The 26,667-nt window shown below is 43.4% G+C and overlaps 1 long non-coding RNA gene across 3 annotated transcripts in view; it reads left to right on the forward strand.

The window, feature by feature from the left end:
- The first annotated feature begins 443 nt into the window (after window positions 1-443).
- The window catches only part of LOC125486456, a 32,667-nt gene continuing 6,443 nt past the window's right edge, over window positions 444-26,667 (forward strand). The window contains exons 1-3 of one of the 3 annotated variants that reach the window (XR_007265113.1): window positions 444-708; window positions 918-971; window positions 22,107-22,241. This is a non-coding gene — a long non-coding RNA (uncharacterized LOC125486456). Of the gene's footprint in view, window positions 709-917; window positions 972-6,168; window positions 6,280-22,106; window positions 22,242-26,667 lie in introns of those variants that run through there. The other 2 variants (XR_007265114.1, XR_007265115.1) reach the window with 2 other exon arrangements.

Below are 26,667 nucleotides of genomic sequence, written 5' to 3' on the forward strand. Positions count from 1 at the left end.
AGGCAGGAAAGTGAAGTTAAGGTCCAAATGAAATCAGCCATGATTGTATCAAATGTCAGGGCAGGCTTGACGGGTTGAATGGCCGACTCCTTTCCCCTATTAATACTTTCATTCTTGTCGTGGAGAAGACTACTATGAGCCATTTCTCTTGACCCTTTGCAGTCGTTGGGAATCTAGGGACACTTACAGTGCTGTTTGGGAGTTCCAGGATTTTAACCCAGCGACAACGAAGGGGATGGTGACAGAATTCCTGACGAAGGGGCTACGATTTCAAACCTGTTGGACTATAACCTGGCGTCGTGTGACTTCTGACTTTGATATAATTCCAGGGGAATTAGGTTTGGAGGGGAATTCACAGGAATCAACAAGTTTCAAAGGGTGGGTCGGCTGTAAATTCTATTAGACAGAAATAATAGAAAGGGTTAAAAGCAAGAGGGTTTTTTTTACTGAAAGATTGGGCCCACATGTTTTGATTGCAGCCGTGACCTATTTCCTCAAGGAATCTTGAGCAGTCTTTGAAAAAAAAAGCACTCAACATCATAAACAAAATGATTGTGAGCTTCGGGTGCAGTGGGCGGCGGACGTGCAGGCTCTCCCTCTCAGTCTGGAGGCTAATTTGATTGCAACAAACAAGAGAGAGAGCAAAGTCTCCAAGGAGCCGAATGATCCACTGGTTAATAGGACGAGAGCAGTGACCACCCATGCAGTGTGAGTGAAACCTTGCTATTTGTTGTCTCTGTGTCTCCATCCCATTTAAAAGAAAATGCTCGCTGCTGCATTAACCAGTAAAGTCAGTGGCAGGTCACATTGTATACGGCTTGCGAGTATAAATGTAACTCTATATATTATGCAGATATGGTTTGAATGATCAGCTCAGTCGGTTTTGACTGCACGACTTGTTTGTTTTCCCATTCCAGCAAATCCAAGATCTCAATAATATTTGGTCGTAGGCGATTGAATGTCTTCGTCAGGTAAAGTTGCGCTTTTGGTTAAATGGAGTGTGATGTTTCTTAATTTAACTTGTATTCTCCCCGGGTGGGTGTTGGAAGTGGGACGCCAATAATTGGAGTGTATTATTCTGCTACAAATCATCCCTTCCCCTCTCTCTCTCCTTCTTCATGTTTTTACTATAAATGTACTGGACTCAAACCGGCTGCTTATCTGGGAGATGGTGCGGATTAATTATTCCGGGGTATATTAAAACTGCCAGTTATTAAATGCCAGCTCTAGTATGCTGGGAAACCTACCACATATTGTCTTGTTACAAACTGAGCGAGTCTCCCTGAGGTGGACTGCAGCATTTTCGAGTGCGGGACATAAATTCACCAACTTGTGCTTGGTGAGTGTTGAAGTTTTTCTGAGTTGTTAGAATGCTTCTCGCTGCTTATTTCTCGCTCAGTTTCCGTTTGAACTGTCACCCACCGTTTTATAGCGCCGTCTCTTGTGATTCTTTTTAACACAAATGAAAAATTAATCTTTTTACCTCGGGTCCCCATTCTCCAGAGAGTGCATTCAATCACTGAACAGTGTTCCCTAATTTGGAATCGAGCATGTGGTCTCTAACGTGACGCATTGCCCCTACCGTCTAAAAGCTTCAGTCTTGCTCAAGTTTTTTTTTAATGCTTCCGTTCTGCTGCCCTTGGCTCGCCGTCAAGTTGAGTTCTTGGACATGACCAGGAGGTTATTTGACCATACATGGAGACTCCTGTTTTCGTCTGACACTTAAAACTCTCCAAGCAGGGTCCATTGAGTAACAACAACCAGGGTTGGGAGCTCTGGGGCATTTCTTCACATCCTTCTTCCAAGGTACTGAGAGCATTGTGACCTGTATTTACAGTTTAGCGGACTTGACTTTGAGCAAGGAGCAAGGCCAGTGGTATCTGTGGTGAGAGTCTGGGTTCAAATCCCAACACAACAGTTGGGGGTAATACAGTGTAGAGCTGGAAGAACACAACAGGCCAGGCAGCGTCGGAGGACTGTCCTGACCCGAAACATCAGCTTTCCTGCTCCTCTGATGCTACCTGGCCTGCTGTGTTCATCCAGCTCCACACTGTGTTATCTCTGACTCCAGCATCGGCAGTTCTTACTATCTCTGAATGAGTTACAACAGCTGGGGGAATGTTTTAATTCAGTTCATAACTCTGGAATTGAAAGCAGTTCTTGGCAAAACATGGTGATGAAGCTATCGTTGATTGTTGTAGAAATCATCCTAAGGGTTTGGGAAGGAAATCAGTCATTCTTACCTGGTTTGTGATTCCAAATTCAACACAATGTGATTAGGGTTAACTGCACTGTGAAATGCCTTAGCAATCAGTCCAAAGGGTGGGTGATAAATACAGGCCCTGCCAATGATACCCATATCGCAGGAAATAATTAAATGAAGTGTTGAAATCAGGATTGACATGGTTCGCTTGGCAGTAATCGTGTACGGTGCTTGACTCTTAACTGCCCTCTGGGCAATTGGGGATGGACAATAAATGCTGACCCAGCCAGTGACACCCTCATCCCACTGATCCATCAAGGGAGCTGTACGTTAATTAACAAGTAATATTTAGAGAATGGAAAGGGACCAGTAGCTTGGTCAGATTTGAAACAGCATCTGAAAGAGAGAATTCAGGAGGGTGTTCCGCAGCTTGAGCCTGAGGCAGCTGAGCTGCCAACTACAGAATGAAAAAAGTCAAGGATTTGCCAGAATTGGCCAAGGAGGGTTTTAACATTATAGATACGGGAGCAATGAGGTATGGGGATTTGAACACGAGAGAATTTTTAAAATACAAGCATTGTTGCAGCCAGAGCTAATGTAGGTCAGTGAGCACAAGGCAGATGGGTGAAAGAGTCTTAGTGCAAGTTAAGAAACAGCACCAGAGTTCTAGATGAGTTGAAGTATGTGATATTGCAAAATGAGAAGGCAGCTACCAAATTCCAATTATTGGTGATTTGTCTCAATGTTGTTATTTGTGGGCTCTTGCTTTTTTATTTATTCTTTCATGGGGATGTGGGTGTCACGGGTTTTACCAGAACTTATTGCCCATCCCTAACTGTTCTTGAGAAGATCGTGGTATGCCACCTGCTTGAATGACATCATATCTTCTGCATTTTAAATTAATTTAATTGTACGTCTGGCATTTTTGAAATAATTCCCATGATGTGAGGCTATAATTACTGACAGTCTGCATTTAGCACAGACAGTGATTGTTTTGAAGACTCTGGGTGTTTGTACCCAACATTGGCACAGACCAGGCACCATGCACAAGGGTTATCCTTGAACCCTGACCCACGTTATGGTGCAACTATGTAGTGAACCCTGTGGTTTGGAATTCTAATTCTGTTTACACCTATGCATCATACCATCAGCACCAGCAAGTCAAGTTCACATAGAATGTCTGTGTGAAGGGAAAGTGATTTGAGACTTCAAAACTTTAGAGAGTTAAAAATGTCAGGGCCACTGTTTCTGACCAAGAAGGGAGGGAAAGAGAAGCCAGCAATATTACTTGTGGGAAGGAAAAACTGTTTTTATGCATCTGATGGTTAACATTTGGAATCCACTGCCTAAAAGTGTGGTGAAGGCAGTTTCAACTGTAGCTTTCCAAAAGGGAATTGGATAAGCACCTGAAGTGCAGGGAGGAGAAATGCAGGATTGGGGACAAAAGGTAGGGGAATGGGACTATTAAATTGCTTTTTCAGAGAGTCAGTACAGGTTTGTTGGGCCAAATGGCCCTGTGCTATAGATGTTCTGTGGTCCTACAACCAAGAACTGTAGCCACTTTCATATGCTTACAACGTTGGGCAAACCAACAGCTTATATTATGCCAACATGTCCCACTGCACTGTCAGTGTAATTCTTTGTTATAGAAACTTCACAGTACATCAGGCAGGGCATAAATTAAATGATCCAAAGTCACTCATTTTACACCATCATCCGAAACTAAAATTACACTCAACACTGAGGAGCAAATATTTATTACAGATTTCAATTTTATTTCAAAAAATTAAACAATTTTTATGATGCGTTCTTGATCATGGAGGGCAAGGCTAAATTTCCCTGTGGTTCCCATGGTTTTTTTTAATTCACTCGTGGGACATGGGACGTGGGACGTGGGACGTGGGCGTTACTGGCTGGCCAACATTTATTACCTGAGCCTTGTTGGCCTTGAGAAGGTGGTGGTGAGCTGCCTTCTTGAACCGCTGCAGTCCACCTGCTGTAATTGACCGACAATGCCCTTCAGGGGGGAATTCCAGGATTTTGACCCAGAGACAGTGAAGGAACGGTGATATATTTTCAAGTGAGAATGGTGAGTGGCTTGGAGGGGAGCTTGCAGGTGAAGGGGTTCCCAATTCCTTCTAGATGGAAGTGGCTGTGGGTTTGGAAGGTGCAATCTAATGAGCCTTGGTGAATTTCTGAAGTGCGCTTGTAGATAGTAGTGGCAGCAGTGCGTACTGAGCATCGATGTTGGAAGGAGTGGATGCTTGTGGAAATCATAGCAATCAAGTGGGCTGCTTTAACCTGGATGGTATCAAGCTTCTTTCTAACATGATGAGAGTTGCTCATGCTTGCTATGAGTTTTTACAGATATTTACACTGAGGAAACCTCCCTCCCTTTTGTGTTTAAGTTATCACCAGTGTAAAAGATCAGAAGAGGTTTCGGTTCAAAATAGCTGCTTAAAAGCAAGTACGTTTCCCAAAACACAAATATTCAGAGTTCAAAACCCTTCTGTTCAGAAGCAAGTGGTTGCTGCCTGCAAAGTCTTCACAGCAAACTTCAGGCGTTCCTACCATGTATGGTCTGCATACCTGATGCAAAACTTCCAAAACAAGCTTTGTCATGGCAAGCAGATACCAGACAGGCAGAGGACACACTTCAAGGATGTCCTCAAAGCTTCCCTGAAAAAAATGCAATATCATCACCCACTCATGGGAATCTCTTGCTCCTTAAGACTGACCAAACTGGAGAAGAATTTTGTGTGAAGGTGCCAAACATTTTGTACAACTCCAGCAGTTCTAGATGGAGTCAATCACAAACAACAGAAGGAGCTTTCCACCTGCCTGCTCCATCAAAATACAAGCTGATATATGGGCTCAGAATTAGACTGTTTGGTTATTTCAAGTCCCACAGACTCCGTCTTGATGCCATAAGACATAGGAGCAGAAATTAGGCCATTCAGCCCATCGAATCTGCTCTGCCATTCAATCATGGCTAATAAGTTTCTCAACCCCATTCTCCCGCTTTCTCCCCATAACTCTTGATCCCCTTGATAATCAAGAACCTATCTATCTCCACCTTAAATATACTCAATGACCTGGCCTCCACAACCTTCTGTAGCAGTGAATTCCATAGATTCACCACTCTCTGGCTGAAGAAGTTTCTCCTTATCTCCAATCTAGAAGGTCTTCCCTTTACTCTAAGCCTGTGCCCTCGGGTCCTAATCTCTCCTACCAATGGAAACATCTTCCCAACATCCACTCTGTCCAGGCCATTCAATATTCAATAATTTGAGGCACTGCCCAAGATGGAGAAGAAGTATTACTCTTCCCAATCTTGCCAGGATTCCCACACTGATGTACAAGACAGTCAAACTAAGAATTGGGACACCAGTGCACAGCTCCAGGACTGAATCCTCACCTAATTCAGTCAGACTTGCGGTGATGCCCTTTGTAGTCAAGAAGTTAACTGGAAGTTAATGCCAAGGCTCACACTGAAAGGACAAAGTACTGGCTGATGGCCCATTCTTCAAGTCTTTTCCAAGGATGTTGCTTAGTAGTCCTGCTGTTCCAGCTGTCTGGCACTTTCATCAACCAGTTTTTAAAGACTAAGGGGAATATTTTGTTGCCTTTGTTATATAGAACTCACAGCACAGGCTAATGGCCCAACTGACCTCAGCTGATGTTAACCCCTCATTCTGCCCTACTTCATCTAACTCCACCAGCAAATTCATTTTAACAATGATGATGAATTCTGTTCTTACTGTTGTTTTGGGTAAGGTATTCGGTGTCCTCACCTGCCTTTACCTAAATATCTCCTATACTCTTTCTCTGTTCACCTGGTCATGCTGCGTTTATCCCCTCTAATTACCGGCTTTCCAAAAAGTGAAAATAGGTTAATCTTGATTATAGCTCGTCAACACCCCTGATGGTTTGGAACACTTGTGGATCCTTGCGTCAGAATGAATCAGCACCTTCAGGAGAGGAAGGAAAAAGAATGGGGGAGGGGTAAAACGATCGGGAGAAGAACTTTAGAATTCACTAACTGAAACGCATAACTGGAATCAGGACAAAAGAAAGTGAGAGGCTTTTTTTCCTCTGTGCTGTAAGTACAGATGGACGTAGCCCTGTTTAAATATGCTGGAGACTGGCTTGCAGTATTTATGTAATTTAAATGGAGCCAGGAAGGAATGCTGTTTGAGTGTGACCGACTCGGGTGTAATCTATTTTTGGGTCAGAAGTCTGAGTTTCTGCTGAGATTGTTGTTCAAAAAGTTCATTTTGATTCTTGTTCCGGACATTTGCTCATGGAATCTTGGAACGCTGGCAAGAATTCCATTTTACTTCAGAAGGGAGTTTTGATTAAGAAAGATAAATGCTTTGCCCCAGATCTTTGTGCATGTTTGTTTTCTTTCCCATTATTTTTAATCCTGTTTCCTCATCACTAATGACTGAGTTTGGATGGTTTTCAGCAAGTCTCTGTACAAGTTCAGGGTTGTAAAGGACAAGTTTAGGACCAAGCTCTGATGGTATCCAGTTACAGAGCGAGAAATAACTTGTCTTTTTACAATTTCAGGATGTCCCAATGCAGTTCATATCCAATTAAGTATTTTGAAAGTGTTGTCATGTAGAAATCATGGAGCCAATTTTTACACAGCAAGATCTGACAGTGAGGAAATAAGGGACTGGATAACTTACTTTTGTTAAGGAAATGTATATCAGCCAGGAAAAAAGTCTCCTGTTCTTCTTTTGAAATTGACCCTAGAGATCCATGTGGCCAGTAAATTGGTGGACAGTTCCTTTGATTTGATACCTCATTCAAAAAACTGAACCTTTTCTTAAATCTATTGAGACATCAGTAAAATACAGAACTTGAAAGCAAACAAGCAAGAATCATAAAATCTGACTGGTGAAAACTTGTAAAGATTTGTGAAAAGTAAAAGATTAGCAAATGTGGGCCCATTACAGGGGAAGATGGGAAAATTCATCTTGGAAAATAAGGGCATGGCAGAGAAACTCAAAAAAAAACTTTATCTGTCTTCACAAAGAAAGATACAAAAAAAAATTCAGAAATACTGGAGAAACAAGGGATCAGTGAGAACGAGGAACTGAAATAAAACAATATTAAAAGGACAGTAGCACTGGAGAAGATAATGGGATGATTGGCCCTGGGCCGGATGATCTGGTATCTGAAGGATGAAAGAGGTAGCTGTAAGTGATCAGTGATGATCTTCCAAATTCTATAGATTTTGGAATGGGTCCTGTCAATTGGGAGGTAGCAAATATAACCCGACAGTTTAAGACAGGAGGGCTGGAGAATACAGAATACCACAATCTGTATTTTGAAAAGGGAGGGCAAACAGTCAGTGGTTGTAGTTCTGATTATTACCAATGACACTGGTAGAAAGAGGGAAGTGGACCTGCAACAAGAATTTAGTGTGATTAGGGCCTCTGGCTGTAATCAATGGATTACACTTGGTACCACATGCTGCTGTGTAGAAGAATAGACAGCTAGTGCAGACAAATGCATGGCTAAAGAGTCGGTGCAGAAGCGAGGAGGTTCCTGTGTCGCAGTATGGAGCTGGAGGAACACAGCAGGCCAGCCAGCATCAGAGGAGCAGGAAAGTTGACATTTCGGGTCGGGACCCTTCTTCAGAAATGGGGGAGGGGGAAGGGAGCTCCGAAATAAATAGAGAGAAGAGGGGTGGGGCTGGAGAAGGTAGGTGGGATGGTGATAGGTGAGTGCAGGTAGGGAGTGGTGGGGATTGGTCAGTGAGGTGGGAGGAGCGGATAGGTAGGAGAGAAAATGGACAAGTTGTGTCAGATCAAGGAGGCGGGGATGAGAGGGAGGGTTGGTCATGGGATGAGGCCGGGGGCTGGGGAGATTTTGAAACTGGTAAAAGCCACATGTAGGCCATTGGGCTATAGGCTCCCGAGGCGGAATATGAGGTGCTGCTCCTCCAGTTTGCGGGTGGCGTCATTTTGACACTGGAGGAGGCTCAGGATGGACATGTCGCCCAGGGCGTGGGGAGTTGAAATGGTTTGCGACTGGAAGGTGTTGTTGTTTGTCACAAACAGAGTGCAGGTGCTCTACAAAATGGTCTCCAAGCCTCCGCTTGGTCTCAGCAATGTAGAGGAGGCCACATTGGGAGCAGCGGATGCAATAGACCACATTGACGGATGTGCAGGTGAAACTCTGTCGAATGTGGAAGGTTTGTTTGGTGCCATGAATGGAAATGACGGGAGAGGTCTAGGGGCAGGTGGCGGTTGCAGGGAAAGGTGCCAGGAGTGGTGGGGCCAGTGGGGAGTGTGGAGCGGACAAGGGAGTCGCAGAGAGAGCAGTCCCTACAAAAGGCAGATAGGGGTGGGGAGGGGTCTATATCTTTGATTGTGGGGTTGGATTTTAGGTGGCAGAAGTGGCGGAGAATGATACGTTGAATCCGGAGATTAGTGGGGTGATAACATGAGGCCAAAGGGATTCTGTCTTTGTTTTTGTTGGGGAAGGGTATATGAGGGCAGAGGTGCGGGAAACGCAAGAGATGCGGTGGAGAGCATTTTCGACCACCGAGGGGGAGATGTTGCGGTCCTTGAAATAGGAGGACACCTGGGATGTGCGGGAGTGGAACGCCCCATCTTGGGGGCGGAGGCGGAGGAATTGGGAGCAGGGGATCGCATTCTTGCAGGAAGATGGGTGAGAGGAGGTGTATTCTAGGTAGCTGTGTTATCTCTGACTCCAGCACCGGCAGTTCTTACTATCTCAGAGATGCAGGAAGGATGTTTTCTCTTGCTGGGATGTTTAGAACTCAGGGAACCAATCTCCAAGCAAGGAGTAGGCCATTTAGGAATCTGGAGTAAATCTTTGGGATTCCCTACCACAGAGGTAGGTAGTATTTATTCATTCCATCAATAAACGTGTTCAAGATAGAAATTGATTGAATTCTAGATTTTTTTAAAAAGTTCATTCATGGGATGAGAGTGTCGCTAATTTTTTTTTTTGCCCATCCCTAATTACCAAGTGGTCATCATTAGACTCTTAATTCCTAATTTTTATTGAATTCAAATTCCACCATTGAACCCATGTCTCCAGAACATTGCCTGGGTCTCAGGATTAACAGTCCAGCGATAATTCCACTAGGCCATCGCCTCCCCTTCTGGATATTGGGCAGCTCAAGGAATTGGAAGTTGCCTACCTCAATGCCATTTTCCTGCACTATCAGCCATAATCTAATTGAATGATGGAGCAGGTTTGAGAGGGCTGAATGGCCTGATCCTATTTCCTAAGATTCTTTAATTGAAACGTCCTTACAGCCTTAACCGTCACCCAGCAACTTGGCAAAGATAACATGTCGCTAATTTCGACTGCACTTTTATCCATTAGATCATTGGCCCATGCTGGGGAGCACATTCAGTGCTTCAAGAGACCTTGTATGTCGATTTGTTTTTCCTTTTTTCTTTTTTCTTCTTTTTTTTATTTTAGGTAATCCTTCAATCCAACACACCATGCACTTCAAAGTGGCAATTCACCTAGGGAATACTTTTCTCTCTCTGGCTTCTTCTTTCTCTATTAATGAACATTTCCAGGATTAGTGAAGTAATGTGTAGCCTTGTTTATTTATGCAGCCCAGCAGTTGCCCCAGAGATTGACTGTACAAGGCAATAAATGTTAAGTGCAGTTGGGATGTTTTTTCCATCGATGACTTGACATTGAGCATTAGGCAATTGGCCACCGTTTGTTCCTGTGTCTGGCAGGAGCTGGAGGGCCAACTGGCCTTCCAATTAATGGTGATGAATTATTTATCAATAGACGGTGTCTTGCTGACCAGAGGCTTTTCTGGGACCTGCTCGAGGATAAATTAGTTTGTGGAATCATTCTTCCATTACTTACGTGCCTGAGCTGCTGAAATGGTCATATGTCCATTTTAAATTTTCTTTTTGAACTTTTGATTATTATATTGTCCAAAAACTATTAGAGATTGGAAGATGTATTTATTCTTTCACCTCTAGACCCAATTTTATCATTTAGTGATGTCAAAAAAAATCACCCATTTCAGCGTAATCACATTGGAAAATAATGCAAAGTTAACGTCACCTTAGTCTTATCAAACCATTGTGCTTCTCTGTCACTAGACAGATAACTGGTGGTGGTTTAACCTAGGGGTGACTACACCTCAGAAGAGGAGAGGAGTTGAGAAGGAGAGTCCTTCATGGTAACCTCAGTAGTATAGGATTTGAACCCACAATGTTGACATCGCTCTGCATTGCAAACCAGCCATCCAGCCAATCATACCAGCTGTCTAATCATAGCAACAGAGTGCTTCAGAGTAGGAGTAGGCCACACAGCCTTTGAACCTGTTCCACCATTCAACAAGGTCATGGCTGATCTGTTAGCAAGCTCAACTCTTCATTCTTGTCAGCCCCACATTAAGCCTTGACTCCTTTGTCTACCAAAACTCTAACTCAGCCTCGAAAAAAATGCAGTGGTGCTGCCTCCAGTGCTTTGAGGTAAATAAACGCACAGACTGACAACACTCTGAGTGAAAATATTCTCCTCATCCCCAAAGACCCCTTTTGTATGTTTAGATTGTATCCCCTATTTCTAGTCTCATTCACAGGAGGAGTATCGGTCCTGTCAACTCTCTTCAACATTTTTTTTGTTTCAATAAGATCGTCTTTCATTTTTCTAAATTCCAGTGATACAGGCCCAACTTGTTCAACCTTTCGTTTTAAATTAACCCCTTCATCCCAGGAATGAGTCAACTGAAAATTGTCTGAATTGCTTGTAACAACAAGTTTTTGTTTTGTTTTTCAAGTAAGGAGATTAAAACTGTATACACAATACTCTCGGTGCGTCTCACCAGTAAAACTCTGCTTCTGTTATATTCTATTCCCCTTGCAATGAATGACAACACTTGACTTGCTGTAACTACACTGTAACCTTTTGAGAATCACATACAAGGACGCACAGATCCTTCTGTGTTCTTGAGTTTTTTTTTCAATTTCTGTCAACCTAGTAGCTTTTCAATTCTTCCTGCCAAAGTGGATAAGGTCACATTTTCCCAAATATTTAGCACACTCATTTAACCTATCTCCTTTGTAGACTCTTTACCCCTTTAGACAAGTTACTTTCCTACCTATCTTGGATTCATTGGCAAATTTGACTGCCAATTTTTACTCCAGCAAGGGTTCAAATGGGCAGACATTCTGCCACCTCTGCATTCTTTGCCACAACCAAGTAATAAGGGGCTGCATTTTACGGCCCCTTGACAGTGCCCATTCCACCACTTTTCTATCCATCTGTTAACCGTACCTGTTTGCCAAAACATGGGCATTTTGGGTGGTTGCGGTTGGAGTGCCAACTTGGCCACCCATCCTGAGTCCTATTGAAGCCCATAAGTGCCCATTTAATTGGAAATTAAGGATCTCAATCCACCTCCACTGCCATAAGATACTGCGCAGGCCAGAAAGCGAAGGCTGTTTGTTGAAAGGCCTACTTTGCAAAGGGTGGGATGTTTAAGAGGCCAGAACTTGGAGATGTGCCTGGATACCAGCGATTTGTAGGTGGTTACAGAGATACGGAGAAGAGAGGCCCCCAAAGGATTTGAAATCTGAGATGAGCCTTGTTGGCCACGGAATGTGTTTGGAGTCTTTGTGTTGCAGCTAAGCCTATTGAAAGACTGCAAGTCATGAAATGTAACTCCGTGCAAATAGCTCTGTTTTACACCAGGATCATTTTATGGATTTCAACGAAATGCCTTTGGGCCTGAACATTTGTTAGTCGATGAAATCAAATCGCCCAAAGAGCTGTCTTCTGTTGAACTTATCATGTGATCGGTTTACTTTTTGTATTGGTTAGGACTTTTTTCATTGGAGAAAGCAATCCAAGCTGGTTTTATTTAGGGATCTAAGCAGCTATTGGAGAGACACCAGTACCCCCACGCTGCATTCAGAAGCGAAAATCACCTCCCTGACGGTACTGTCTCGTCTTCTGTTTTCTTGGGTGAATTCTCGACTATGGGGAAAGCCCTCCACTATGTGTGTCTCTCTCTCATTCTGTCACTCGTTCTCTTCCCCCAGCCCCCACCTTTCCCGTGGAAAGTCCCAAGAATTTTCTGCCACAGCCCTTCTGCGCACATGTGCGTGCATGCACACACATACACAGACATTTGCTAGAAATGGGGAAAATGAGGGTTAATGTAATAAGGTTGGAAGGCATAGGAGTGTCATTGAATTAAATTTAATGCCACCACATAAGTAATGGGACAATGACCAAAACCTAAGTTTTAAGAGTCATACAGCATGAAAACAAACCCTTTGGTCCAACTCATCCACGCTAACCAAATGACCCAAACTGACCTACTCCCATTTGCCAGCATTTGGCCCATATCCCTCTAAACCTTTCCTATGCATTACCTGTCCAAATGCCTTTTACACGTTGTAATTGTACCTGCCCCTATTACTTTCTGTGGCAACTCATTGCACATGTGCACCACCCTCTGCATTATAAAGTTGCCCCTCAGGTTGCTTTTAAATCTTTCCCCCTCATCTTAAACCTATGCCGTCTAGTTTTGGACTCCCCTACCCTGGGGAAAAAGACCTTGGCTATTCATCTTATCTTTGCCCCTCATGATTTTATAAACCTCTATAAGGTCACCCCTCAGCCTTTGATGCTCCAGGGGAAAAAGCCCCAGCCTCTCCTTATAACTCAAACCCTCCGGTCCTGGTAATATCCTTGTAAATTTTTTATGCACACTTTTTAGTTTAACAGCATCCTCCGTATGGCAGGGCGACCAGAATTGTATGTAGTATTTCTAAAAGTAGCCTCATCGATGTCTTGTACAGCCGCAAATGACGTCCCATATCCTATACTTACTGCTCTGACCACTGAAGGCAAGCATGCTAAACGCTGCCTTCACCCTGTCTACCTGTGACACAACTTTCAAGGAATAATGTACCTGCACCCCTAGGTCCCTCTGTTCAACAACACTCCCCAGGGCCCTACCACTAACTGTAAATCCTGCCCTGGTTTACCTTACCAAAATGCAACACCTTGCATTTATCTAAATTAAACTCCATAGGAGTACCTTGAAGGAAGGAGAAGGTTAGAAAAGTGTAGGAAGCCAATGAGAACCTAATTAAAATTTTGGGATGCCCAGGAGCCAGAATTAGATGAGTGCAGACATACCAGAAGGTGTTGGGCTGGATGACATGACAAAGATAGGGAGCATCGAGGCCATGGATCAGTTTTTAAAATTCTATTTCTTGTTAACAAAATGAGGTATTGTCTATCTTAACCAGGAGCCAGGGTAGGTCAGTGAGCAGAGGGATAATGGGTGAGTGAGACTTGGTGTGAGTTAGGACACGCATAGCAGAGGTTTTTTTTGGATAACTTCAAAATGGCAGAGGGTAGAATGTGAGAGTAGCCAGGAGCACCTCGGAATAGGCAAATCTAGTGGTAACAAAGGTACAGATGAGGGTTTCAGCAGCAGATGAGCTGCAATGGTGGCAGATTGCGATGTTGTTGGAGATGGAAATAGGTGCTCATGGTGTTAGGTGCTCATGGTGTTGAAGTAGATGTTCGTTGCTCACAAGGACGATGAAAGCTGAAGCAATGAATAGTTCAAAAAGGAAATTAGAGGGACATAGACTTGTTTTTAAATCAACCTGTTCAAAGATGCTGTTACCCCCTCTGGAGCGGGTGGGATTTGTATCCAGGCCTTCAGGCTCAGAGGTAGAGGCATTACCATTGTACCACAAGAGCTCCAGCTATGGATATCCCCACGATGGGGACAATGGGAGGGCATGACACTGATTAGATTCCTCTCCAGAAAGGTGACAAGGACTACGCTGAATGTCCTCCATCCATGAAGATAAGATACTGTGGTGGTGCTGAGGTGGAGTTGGATTCCATCAGCATACATGCAAAAACGAATTGTTTTCAGTTATACTATTGAAGGGAAATAGGAAGGGGTGACATTAGAGATCATGTTGAGGAAGTAGGAAACGGAACTGTACGCCAGTGATTCTGTATCTGGTCAGACAAGAATGGAACCAGCCAACAGCAGTCCTACCAAACGAAATGACCATGGACAGCCATGAAGAGGAAAAGGGGGGTCATCTACTGTGTCAAAGGCTCGAGCCAGGCTGCAGAGAACAAGCAGAAATAGTTTATCTTTTGTCACTGTCACACTCAGATGTACTTTATTGCTGTGGCAGAGACAGGGACCTGATTGGAGGATTTACAAAGGGGGAGTTCCAGACCCAAAAAAATGAGAATTAATTCGGGAGATATTATCACATTCAAGAACTTTGGAGAGGAGAGGGAGGTCAGGCATGGAAAGTGTTTTGCAAGGACAAAGGATTTATTTTTGAAGGGAAGAAGGTACTGGCAGGTTTCAACAAAAGGGGATGGAATCTGAGGAGAGAACCATTTACAAAACCCCATTTTCCATTGCCTGATTGACGGTTGTGCCTGTAGGCATTGCAGTATTCCTGTGTAACTCCTCTCGTATGAAGATATGGATTAGGGACAGGTCACTCAGCTCTGTTAATGTTTCAGATACCATATTCCCACCTAACCTCTTGTATGCATAATGTAGCAGAGAGGAATGTTGCTACCTGTTATTTACTTACAGATACAAATCCCGGGCAATATGCCAGCTCATCCCCAGAAACAATTATTTTTGCTCTACATTACACCACTTTCTGAATGTCTGGACAGATGGACAACTCCATCCTGTGTGCTTTGCTATATTTAAGTTTGCCACAAGGGAATAAGAGTCAAACAAATACCCAGAGTGACTTCTACCCAGATAGGAGGAACTGCAGATGCTGGAAAATCTGAGATAACAAGGTGTAGAGCTCAATGAACACCTTCCTGCTCCTATGATGCTGCTTGGCCTGCTGTGTTCATCCAGCTCTACACCTTGTTATCCCAGAGTGACTTGTTTTGTATTTTACAAGTTCTGTTTAAAAGTTGGATCACCCCAAGATTCCACTCTGATCCCCAATAGTTTGAAATCTGGAGCAGAATTGTGGTATGGTTTTCTGTGAATTAGTCACATCTATTGGTCTTGCTGATTCTAGATTCTTGTCGGCCACTGGCAATATTCTCACAACATTGTGCAAACGCATCCTGATTTTAAAGTTGGAAAATCGAATAAGATGTCTTTTCTATTCTCACCTCAGCCCCTCCTCTAAGTTTATTTGTTCCTCAAAGTCTATGTCAGCAGATAATTGGTGAAAATACACATCCCAGAACCTTCCAGGTACATGCGTCATTGCAAAAAAGATATATTGGCTTAGAAATTTGGGGTACTTATACTTGGGCGACTGGGCGATTTATACAGGGAGTGAGCCCATTGCCTGAATGGTGAGGCTTTTGTTTACATATGTAAAGATGCTGTCAATGCACAAGCGTTTCTCTAGGCTGTTCCAATATGGTGAGCAGCCTGTTTGCAATATTGGAAACATGGCTGCTCACCATTTAGCAGCTGGATTACAGATATTGACATTCAAGTTTTAGGCTATTGTGTTATTTGTTTTTCTCTCTACCTGCTGACTTTTATTTCTCCCTAACCCGCACCCTGTCATCCATGCCTGAAGGTTTATGACTCCTTGGCCGTTTCACATTAACGCCTGCCCTCCATGCCTGAATTCAGACAGTCAGTGCTGGTGGGGAAACTAGATTGAAGAAGGCAAAACATCAATCCCAATTCTGCCCTTGCCCAACTTCACAAACCTGCTTCAAGGATGATGTTGAATAATGTTGGCAAAAGCTGCTGATCTTCTCCTTGTTCAGCCCCAGCTATGCTGGGGTTAACTTGGATGAGCTCGCTCTGCACAAGCCAATGACTGAACCCAAGAACTACCCGATCTGTATGGCTGAGGTACACATACTGTTAACCAGAGGAGAGCTGTCCTGTGGTTTAATAACTTGATGTCGACAGATTAATGTGGCTTCACAATGGGCAGAAGGCTTTAATGATATTAAAGAGCTCAGGAAGCATTTACAGGATTATACTTGAGACTGTGGAGCCATACATCATCTCATAAGAGTCATGGTCAGTGTGTGGAACAGAGAAACCCGGATGATCCAAGAATGGGTTCCAAGTCTTGAAAGACATAAGAAAACCATCCTTGCATTTCCCTCGCTCCTTTTCTTGTCATCTTGCTAAAATCAGGATCAGATGCCAAGTTTCCCCCTATACTAGTAGGGTCTTAGGCTCTTGTCCAATTTTAACCCAGTGTGCAAATAGTCCTTTATCTGAAACTTCAAATGAATATCCACTTGATAAGGCCCAATTGCATGTCACTAGGCTTATACTCCTTTGAGTGTAGAAGATTTTGAGTAATTGAAATGGAGTCCAGAACCAGGGGTCACAGTCTAAGCATACTGGACAGTCCATTTAGGACTGAGAAGAGGAAAAATTTCTTCACCCAGAGAGTGCTGAACCTGTAGAATTCCCTGCTACAGAAGGCAGTTGAGACTAAAACATTGCACATTTTCAAGAAGGAGTTAGGTATAATTCCAAGGGCTAAAGGTATCAAATGATATATGGGGAGAAAGCAGGAACAGGGCATTGAGCTGGATGATCAGCCTGACCATATTGAATGACAGAGCAGACTCAAAGGGCCAAATGGCCTACTCTTGCTTCTATTTTTAATGTTTCTACTGAAGAAGTTGATGAGGTAAATGCAGAGACAGTGGTTTGCCTGACGTAGGTGGTCCAGAACATGAAATTAAATTTATAACTAGGATCATTAAACTTAGAGCTAGCTGATGTCAGATAACAACATTTCTTCATGCACGAAGTTGCAGAAACCTGAACATTCGCCTTCAGAAAGCTGTTGAGGCTGAGTGTCAATTGAAAATTTCAAAACTGAGATTGATAGATTAAGGAACCAAGGCAAGTTTTGTTGTTATTTTTTTCAAGGAGGTGGAGGTGGGCATTGCTGGCTAGACCAACCTTTTTATTTTCATTTGAAGGTGATGGTGAGCCAGCTTCTTGAACTAATTCAGTCGTTGGTGTGCAGAAACAGAATTCCAGGATTTTGGCAAAGGTAGATGGATAAAGATACAGATGAGCAATGCATTAATTGAACATGGAGATGGGTCTTTTTTTAAAAAAATACACTCATGGGACATGGGCATTTCTGGCCAGGCCAGAACTTATTGCTGCCCTTAGTTGTTCTTGACACACATGAATGCTAGGGCCTTCCAGAGGTCAGTTACAAGTCAGACACATCAATGTGGGTCTGGAGTCACATGTAGGTCAGACTGGTTAAGAATGGCAAATTTCCTTAACTAAAGCACATTAATGAATGTTTTTACCCCAATAATTCACAATGGTTTCCTCATTATCATTAGACTCTTAATTCCAGACTTTTGGAATGCTGCATTCAATTCTGGTCCCCTTGGTACAGGAAAGATGTTGTTAAACTTGAAAGGATGCAGAAAAGATTTGCAAGGATGTTGCAAGGGTTAAAAGGTTTCAGCTATAGGGAGAGGCTGAATAGGCTGAGGCTATTTTCCCTGGAGCATCGGAGGCTGAGTGACCTTTATAGAGGTTTATGAAATCATGAGGGGCATGGATAGGGTAAATAGTCGAGGCCTTTTCCCCAGGGTGGGCGTGTCCAGAACTATAGATCATAGGTTTAAAGTGAGGGGTGAAAAGATTTAAAAGGGTTCTAAGGGGCAACTTTTTCACACAGAAGGTGGTGCATGCATGGAATGAGCTGCCTAGTGGTAGAGGCTGGTATAATCACAATATTTAAACAGCATCTGGATGGGTATATGAATAGAAAGGGTTTAAGAGGGATATGGGCCAACTGCTGACAAATGGAGCTAGATTTAGTTTAGGATATCTGGTCGGCATGGACAAGTTGGACTGAAGGGCCTGTATCCCTATGCTGTACAAGTCTATGACTCTGTTGGATTCAAATTCCACCACCTGCCATGGAAAGATTCAAGCCTATAGGCCCAGAACATTACCAGAGTCTCTGGATTAATAATCCTGTGATAATACCATTAGGCCGCGGATACCTCCATCTGGTGGAGCTGAATGGTGTACTCCCGTTCTGATGAAATCAGCTGAGTGGAAATGGGAAGGGAAAAACCAACAGAGGCTATGGTCAAGCAGCATCAGAGGAGCAGGAAAGCTGATGTTTCGGGCCTAGACCCTTCTTCATCAGCTTTCCTGCTCCTCTGATGCTGCTTGGCCTGTTGTGTTCATCCAGCTCTACACCTTGTTATCTCAGATTCTCCAGCATCTGCAGTTCCTACTGTCTCTGAGGCTATGGTCTTATGGTTTCAGGTCTCGATAATTATCTGGAGTCCTGCTGTGTTAGAATAAGTATTTGGATTGCTCAATTACAACAGGTTTGGGCTGCACCAAAGCTGAGTCACACTAGCTCAGAGCTATGTCATAACATATCCAAATAGGCTACTTTTCTAAAAGCATATAATTATAAGATAAAGTGAGGAGGAAGGAATACAATTGAGGGGAACATAAAACCTGTTATGCAAAAAAAATTATTTGCTTAAAACCAACTAATTGTAATCTGGACTCCATTTTAACTCTCATTAACTAAATCTGTTTGTTACATTATCAGCAAGGAAGTAGACTTAAGTGCAGTCTGGTTTTGTTTCCCATCAGTCAGTATGTCTCCATCATGTTCTCAAAGATGGATCTCTCTCCATAGAGTGGAGCACATTAAAAAAAACGAGTCTGTAGCTGAGCATATTGACCAAATGCTCAGACTGATATCTTATTAATTGAATTGGGCACTCTAAGTGGGCACTCTTTTCTCTCTTTTCTTTCTGGAACTCCAGCACCATTAATAACAACATTTATAGTTTTGGCAGAGTCTGTCTGTTTGAGGATTCGCAATCCCTCTTTATGTAGTGTTAACCTACGAATGTTCATCCAAAAGGCTTACTATGACAGTAAAAAGATTTGCGTTTATATGGCGCGTATCACAACTCTGACCATTTTGAAGTACTTTACAGCCAATTGAAGTGTGGCTGCTGTTGTAATGTAGGAAAACTCTCTCACACAGCAATATGGTAATAACCACATAATCTCCTTTTTTGTGATTTAAGTTGAAACGTAATTGTTAGCCAGGACTCTAGGGAGAATTTTCCTGCTTGTCCTTGGCTTGTGCTGTGGGGTCTTTTATGCCCACATGAAAAGGCAGATGGTACCTTGGTTGAACATCTTATCTGATTAACGTTGTGTTGAAATTGATCATTTTTTGACTGCTTTTAAATGTAGGAGAATCTAGTGGCAAAACAGTAAGTGATTAACCAATTGCCATTACATTACTATCCAAGCAGAATTGAAACAGTATGCCAAGTGCTTTCTAAACAATATTTTTCTCTGTGATCCTCTCGGTGATTGTGCATTGAAAAACTGCAACGTTAAATTTTCAGGTTATCATTTGAAGACCCAATTTGCTCAGTCAAATTGTTGAGGTAAGGCAGCCTGCCAACTGACTTCTTCTGCACCAAGCATTTAATTCTCAATTTCCTGAATTAAACACAATTAATCAGGAATAAATGTCACCAGTGATGCCTGCTCCTTTAAGAATGAGTTTTTAAAGAAAGATTAGAAACCAATTTCCCACAAGGGTTGAAGGGCTCCTGTACCTATGGAAATCTCTCACCTGCTAATTGAACTCTCCTTTCACATCGGCCACCTAAAATTTTTATCTACCTCACTTTTTTTTCTATTCTATTGGTGCAATGGCTAGTTCTACTCCTTTTTCTGATCATTCTGCTCATACTCCCACCTTTCTTGTGTTTAAATTTGTGACTCGTTGCTTCCCATACTTGCCACCATTTCCTATATCATAGAAGCAGTGAAAATAGAAGCAGGAGTAGGCTATTCGGCCCTTCTAGCACGCTGCACCAATCGATATGATCATGGCTGATCATCTACCTCCATGTCTTGTCCCACTTTCTCCCCATACTCTTTTGATCCTTTAGCCCAAAGAACTATATCTAATTACCTCTTAAAAGCATTCAGTGCTTTGATCTCGATACAATATGGAGCTGGAGAAACACAGCAGGGCATCAGAGACAGTAGGAACTGCAGATGCTGGAGAATCTGAGATAACAAGGTGCAGAGCTGGATGAACACAGCAGGCCAAGCGGCATCATAGGAGCAGGAAGGCTGACGTTTCAGGCCTAGACCCTTCATCAGAAATGGGGGAGGGGAAGGAGGTTCTGAAATAAATAGGGAGAGAGGGGGAGGCGGATAGAAGATGGATAGAGAAGAAGATAGGTGGAGAGGAGACAGACAGGTCAAAGAGGCGGGGATGGGGCCAGTAAAGGTGAGTGTAGGTGGGGAGGTAGGGAGGAGATAGGTCAATCCAGGGAGGACGGACAGGTCAAGGGGGCGGGATGAGGTTAGTAGGTAGGAAATGGGGGTGCGGCTTGAGGTGGGAGGAGGGCATAGGTGGGAGGAAGAACAGGTTAGGGAGGCAGGGACGAACTGGGCTGGTTTTGGGATGCGGTAGGGGGAGGGGAGATTTTGAAGCTTGTGAAATCCACATTGATACCATTGGGCTGCAGGGTTCCCAAGCGGAATATGAGTTGCTGTTCCTGCAACCTTCGGGTGGCATCGTTGTGGCACTGCAGGAGGCCCAGGGTGGACATGTCGTCTGAGGAATGGGAGGGGGAGTTGAAATGGTTCGCGACTGGGAGGTGCAGTTGTTTATTGCGAACCGAGCGTAGGTGTTCTGCAAAGCGGTCCCCAAGCCTCGGCTTGGTTTCCCCGATGTAAAGGAGGCCACAATGGGTACAGCGGATACAGTATACCACATTAGCAGATGTGCAGGTGAACATCTGCTTGATGTGGAAAGTCTTCTTGGGGCCTGGGATGGGGGTGAGGGAGGAGGTGTGGGGGCAGGTGTAGCACTTCCTGTGGTTGCAGGGAAAAGTGCCGGGTGTGGTGGGGCTGGAGGGGAGTGTTATGTCAGGGCATCAGAGGAGTAGGAGAGTCGACGTTTTGGGCCTAGACGCATCTACGTCTGTATCAACTCTGACTCCAGCATCTGCAGTTCTTGCTATCTCCGAATGCTTTGACCTCAACTGCTTTCTGTGGCAGGGAATTGCACACGCTCACCACTCTCTCTGGGTGAAGAAGAACTTTCTCCTCATTTTAGTCCTATATGATCTGTATCCGTAGACTATGACCCCTGGTTCTGGATGCAAGCAGTTCTCTAACTGTTTCTTGCCTGAACTCTGCAAGTCTTGGTTGTTCTGGGAGAAGCTATTTCTCCAACAGTTTATGAGACCCAAACTTGGCATAATCTAACAGATACATTTTGGTTTACCTGGTCGTTCCTCCTACATGGTGTCTCAGTGGTTAGTATGGCTGCTTCACAATACCGGGGACCCGGGTTCGATTCTACTCTTGGGCAACTGTCTGTATAGAGTTTGCACATTCTCCCCTTGTCTGTATGGGTTTTCTCCCACAGTCTCCAATGACATGTAGGTTAGGTGGATTGGCCATGCTAAATAGCCCATAGTGTCCAGGAATGTGCAGGCTGGGTGGATTAGCCACGGGAAATGCAGGGTTACAGGGGTAAGGTGGAGTCTGGGTCTGGGTCTGGGTCTGGGTGGGATGCTCTCTGGTTCATCGGTGTGGACTCATTGGGCTGAAAGACCTGCTTCCACACTGTAGGGATTCTATATTTGTATTCTTAATGACAGCCTAGGGAATGGTGCGATGAATCATGGAGAATTCAGGAGTTCAACAGATGTGGCAGCTTGCCCAGTATTTATTGAAGAAACTTATAATAAATCGATGTTCAAATGCATGGTTCTGAGACCAAATGCTGTTCTGGAGACAAATGTGCCTATCAACCTCCCTTCAATTTTCTCCTTGTTTCTAACGATACAGGTTTTTCATTTGACTTCTACAAGCAGCCCATGTGCCCAATCTCCTGACCAGCCCTGAAGATGCTGCCTCAGGATGGGAGTATGGATCAATGGCGAGCTGAGGAGAATCTTTGACCGTGACCTCTACACTGTGAATGTGAGCAATCCTCTGTGTTTCATTAAGTACAAACTGAGACAAGGACAGACGAGAGGCAAAACTCTGGGAATATCTTGGTGCCTTAAAGAGAGCCTGCATAGACACCAATGTTCTGTCAAAATGGAGACAAACAGAGAGAGATTTGGATGGAGAGGATAACGAAATTTTATTCTCAATATTCTATCAAAGTATCATACAAATTATAAAATTGTGGAAATTTATAGAACACAAGGAAACCTTTAGGTGCAGCTTGTCTCCCCAGCTGGAAAGTATCGATTTAGCCTCATCTCGCTGTCCAAATTTTGGTCTGTAGCCTTGTAGGTTGTGCATTACATTAAATATTGAGGATTTCTGCCTCAGCCAACCAACTCAGGCACTGAGTTCTGTATTCTCAGCACCGTCTGGGTGGGGGAAAAAACAATTCTCTTCAATCTCATAGCTCTTACTTTAAGTCTTAACCAAGGGGAATAAAGTTTTCTAATCCTGTCCATCTCGATCTCTCTGCCAGTGTAAATTTTGTACATCTAGATTAAATTAGCTTTCCCCTCAGCATCCCCTGTTCCAAAGAAAACACACCCAGCCCATCCAGTTGTTCCCCAGAGCTAAAAATTTCCATTCTCAGCAACATCCCTGTAAATCGCTGAGGAGGTGAGGGCCTAGTGATGTTATTGCTGGACTGTTAGTCCAGAGACCCAGCAAATATTCTGGGGGCACAGGTTCAAAACCCACCATGGCAGATGGTGGATTCGAATTCAATAAAAATCTGGAATTGAGAGACTCCTGATATCCATGAAACCATTGTCAATCGTCGGGAAGAACCCATCTGGTTCTCTAATTCTCTTTACGGAAGAAAACTGCCATCCTTACCTGGTCTGGCCTAAGTGTGACTCCAAACCCTACTCGTGTGCCCACATGTCTGTCCACAGTATGCTGCAATGCTCGAGTGAATCACAGCGCAAACTGGAGGAACAACATCTCATCTTCAGACTAGGCACTTTACAGACTTCTGGACTTAATATTGAATTAAACACTTTCAAATTGTGAACCTTTCTTTTAAGCTTGTTATCATGTCCTAACCCCCCACCCCCCCAGTCCCAGTGCCTGTCCTTTCAAGGTAGACAAACAGGAGGCTGGAAGAACACAACAAGCCAGGCAGCATCTGGAGGAAAGGGGCAGTCAATGTTTCAGGTATTACCCTTCTTCAGGTCAGTGCCTGTCCTTTCAAGTCTGGCAGAAGACACACCATCGTTCTGCCATTCTCATATTCCCATCACTTATTCTGAACTATCAACATCTTTCCTCCACCAGCACCTTACACCCACTACCACCATCCCCACCCAACCCACCACCCCCCATAACATAAATGTTGTCCCCTCCACACTTCACTTCAGCTCTGATGAAGAATCATCTAGACTCGAAACATTAGCTTGCTCCTCTCCATGGATGCTGTCTGATCCACTTAATCTCCAGCATTGTTATTTTCAGTACAGATTCCAGCATCTGAAGTAATTTGCTCCTACATCAGTTAATCACTGTTTGTGTTTTTCCCAGTTATGTTGATTAAATTATAAATATTGGCCAGGACATTGGGGAGAGTTCACTCCCTGGTCTTTGCATAGCCCAAATGACAGCAAGATTCTATCAGTGCAAGTCTCATGGTGCAGGAATTCAAACTATTTCTTGCAATATATTTAGCAAATTACATATCAACTAACGGACACACAGTACAGTTCAAGCACTGCTAGTCCTGCTCTTTTATTTTCTCCACAAAGCGAGCAATGGACAAATATATCAACTTGAGCCACTAATCCTTTGTTGCCTAGCAACAATGAGAAGAAATCAACAATATAGTACACACTATAAATTTAACATACTAGACAGTTGGCATTGGCACCGTGATTCAGTCAAAATTTATTTCAACATTGAAGGTAACTCCAGTGCTGTACAGATTAGAAGATGACATCTTGCCACCCCTTCAGAGATTCAATTAGTACTGGACATTTTTGTCATTGACTCACTAATGCCCTTTAGGGAAGGAAATCTGCCCTTTACATGTAAATCCAGACTCGCAGCAATGTGGTTTACTCCTGCTCTCTAGGCAACTAGGGATGGGCGATAAATGCTGGACTAGTCAGTGACACCCACATCCCTTAAAAGAATTTAAAAACACACACACACACACACCCCCCCCCCCCCCCCCCACTTCTAATCGTTCACAGGATGGTCATTATTAGTCAGTGTAAGAGTATACTAATAGTTAGCATGCCTGGGAGGAATGATAAAAAGGTCAATAAACATGGAACCATCCTCTAGTGTAATGGGAATGCAGAAAAGTCAAAAGACACATGTTTGAAGTGTTACCTGGACAAAATTGACAATGAACTAAAGTGAAACCATGTCCCACATATACCACGTGGTTTTAAAATGACTAATTCAGTGCTTCCCAAACTTTTTTCCTACTATGACCCCATTTCAAGGTTTGAAAATTGATGTGACCCCCTCAGTGAGAACTGGGTGGGTGGATGATTCTGACAACAAGGGCTTCTTTGAGATTGTCTGGTTAGTGGGAGTTTTGTTGGGCTTAAGTTGACAACTCCAATTCTTACATTTTTTATTCAACATCCCTAATTGCCCTACAGGGTGGTGATGAGCTATTTTCTTGAATCAATGCTGCCTGTGTGATGGAGATATGCCTATTTCGGAAGGGAATTCCAGGATTTAGATCCAGCAGTAATGGAGGAACTGTGATTATATGTGCCATGACAGCATGTGCGTGCTTTGGATAGGAACATAGTAATGTTCCCAGCTATCTGCTGGCCTTGTCCTTCTAACTTGTGGTGGCCCCAGATTTGGAAAGTGCTGTAAAAGGAGAGTTGGGAGGTTATAAGAGTGACTGCACTTTGAGTGTACTTCATTGGCTGTCTTGGCACTTTAGAATGTCCTAAAGTTGTAAAAGGCAGTGGAAATCCAAGTTTTACTTTTTCCTCAGTCTGTTACATTACAACAGTAATTATATTTCAAAAGTACTTCATTGTTGTAAAATTCCTTAACTTCCAAAGGTTGTGAAAATGCCATCTAAAATGCAAGTCTTTTTTTTCTCTCCTTCTCTGATAATAAACTGTTCACCTTGACTTTGTGCGACTACAGTCATATTTGCCTCTTGCTGGTGCTGTTGAATCAGGCCCCATTGTAAATGGAGGTTTGTTAAGTTAAACATCATAGATATTAATCTCTGGGCGTTACTGCAACATCCAGCCCCTTCCAGAAACTCCCCTCCAATTGTTAATGATGGTTCGTGCTGAGGTTGCTGGGCTGGTAGTATATTTGGAAGAGACTCAACAATTAGCCTCAGTGCTGCTGGGTAAGGAAAGAGACTGTTTAAATTGATTTTTGTCCCTCTTTGTCTTCCAGTATAGACAAGGGAAAACCGGTAGAATGTGATTCCTTCCACAGTCAATATCCATCTATAAATAATGATCACATGGGCGAGGTTTTAGAGAAATTCCCCTGAGCAGTCAGATGACAAGTTTTTGGGTGGGGTAGAAAGAAAAATGAAACTTTCGTGCTGCTTTTCTAAGCCTTTGAAAAAGGCTTCATTTTGAACAAATAACTGGAGCTGATTTGGCAATGCTTGAGAAACTGGTCTAGTCTAAACTGCAACAAATGTGCCCAGACTAGCAGCTCACAACTGTCAGATTACAATCATTATAATTGAACCATCTCCCTGCCCTCTCCCATGCTTGCAATAAAAACGTCTCCAATTTCAAACCCTATCTCTTGTTGCCATCATAGCCATTTCTGTTTTTTTTGAGATTTAGTTTTACCTGGGTCGAAGTATAGTGCCATCCCTCTCCATGTGAGATACCCCTTTGGACGAACTGACTAGAAGGACAGCAATGTGTACAGTTTCACCTGGTGGGGGTGGAGTGGTTTGGTGCAAAAAAAATGTTGGCACAAGAAGGTCTCTTCGCACTCCTGGCAAAGTTTTTACATGGCACCCACTGAGAGAAACGTTGTCCATGTTTGCACAAGAGCAAATAAAGGGAAGACCTGACTCCCTGGGAGCTGCAATTGAGGAGGAATATGAAGATGCAAGGGGTGAGGCACTTTTTAGATGTGCAAGGGCAGTTCTTATACACTGTTTTTGTTCTGACCATAGATTGTTCCCATCTGTGCCACCATCTATGTGTAGAATTTGAGGAGAGAACAATGGAGCAGCTCAGGCTGAAAGTTTGAGTTCTGCCCTGATATATCTCTTGCATGTGTTTGAAAATAAGAGAGACTTGCATTTCTATAGCTCCTTTCAGGATATCCCAAATGAGATACATTTTGAAGGGGAGATGTTTAGAGTTTAGGATGTGCAGCAGCCAAATTATTCACAGCAATCTGCTGCTAGAGGAAAGTGACAGTGCTCAACTCATATGTT

Source organism: Rhincodon typus, chromosome 29, assembly GCF_021869965.1.
Source record: "Rhincodon typus isolate 14 chromosome 29, sRhiTyp1.1, whole genome shotgun sequence".
In the NCBI taxonomy this organism is placed as follows: Eukaryota; Metazoa; Chordata; class Chondrichthyes; order Orectolobiformes; family Rhincodontidae; genus Rhincodon; species Rhincodon typus.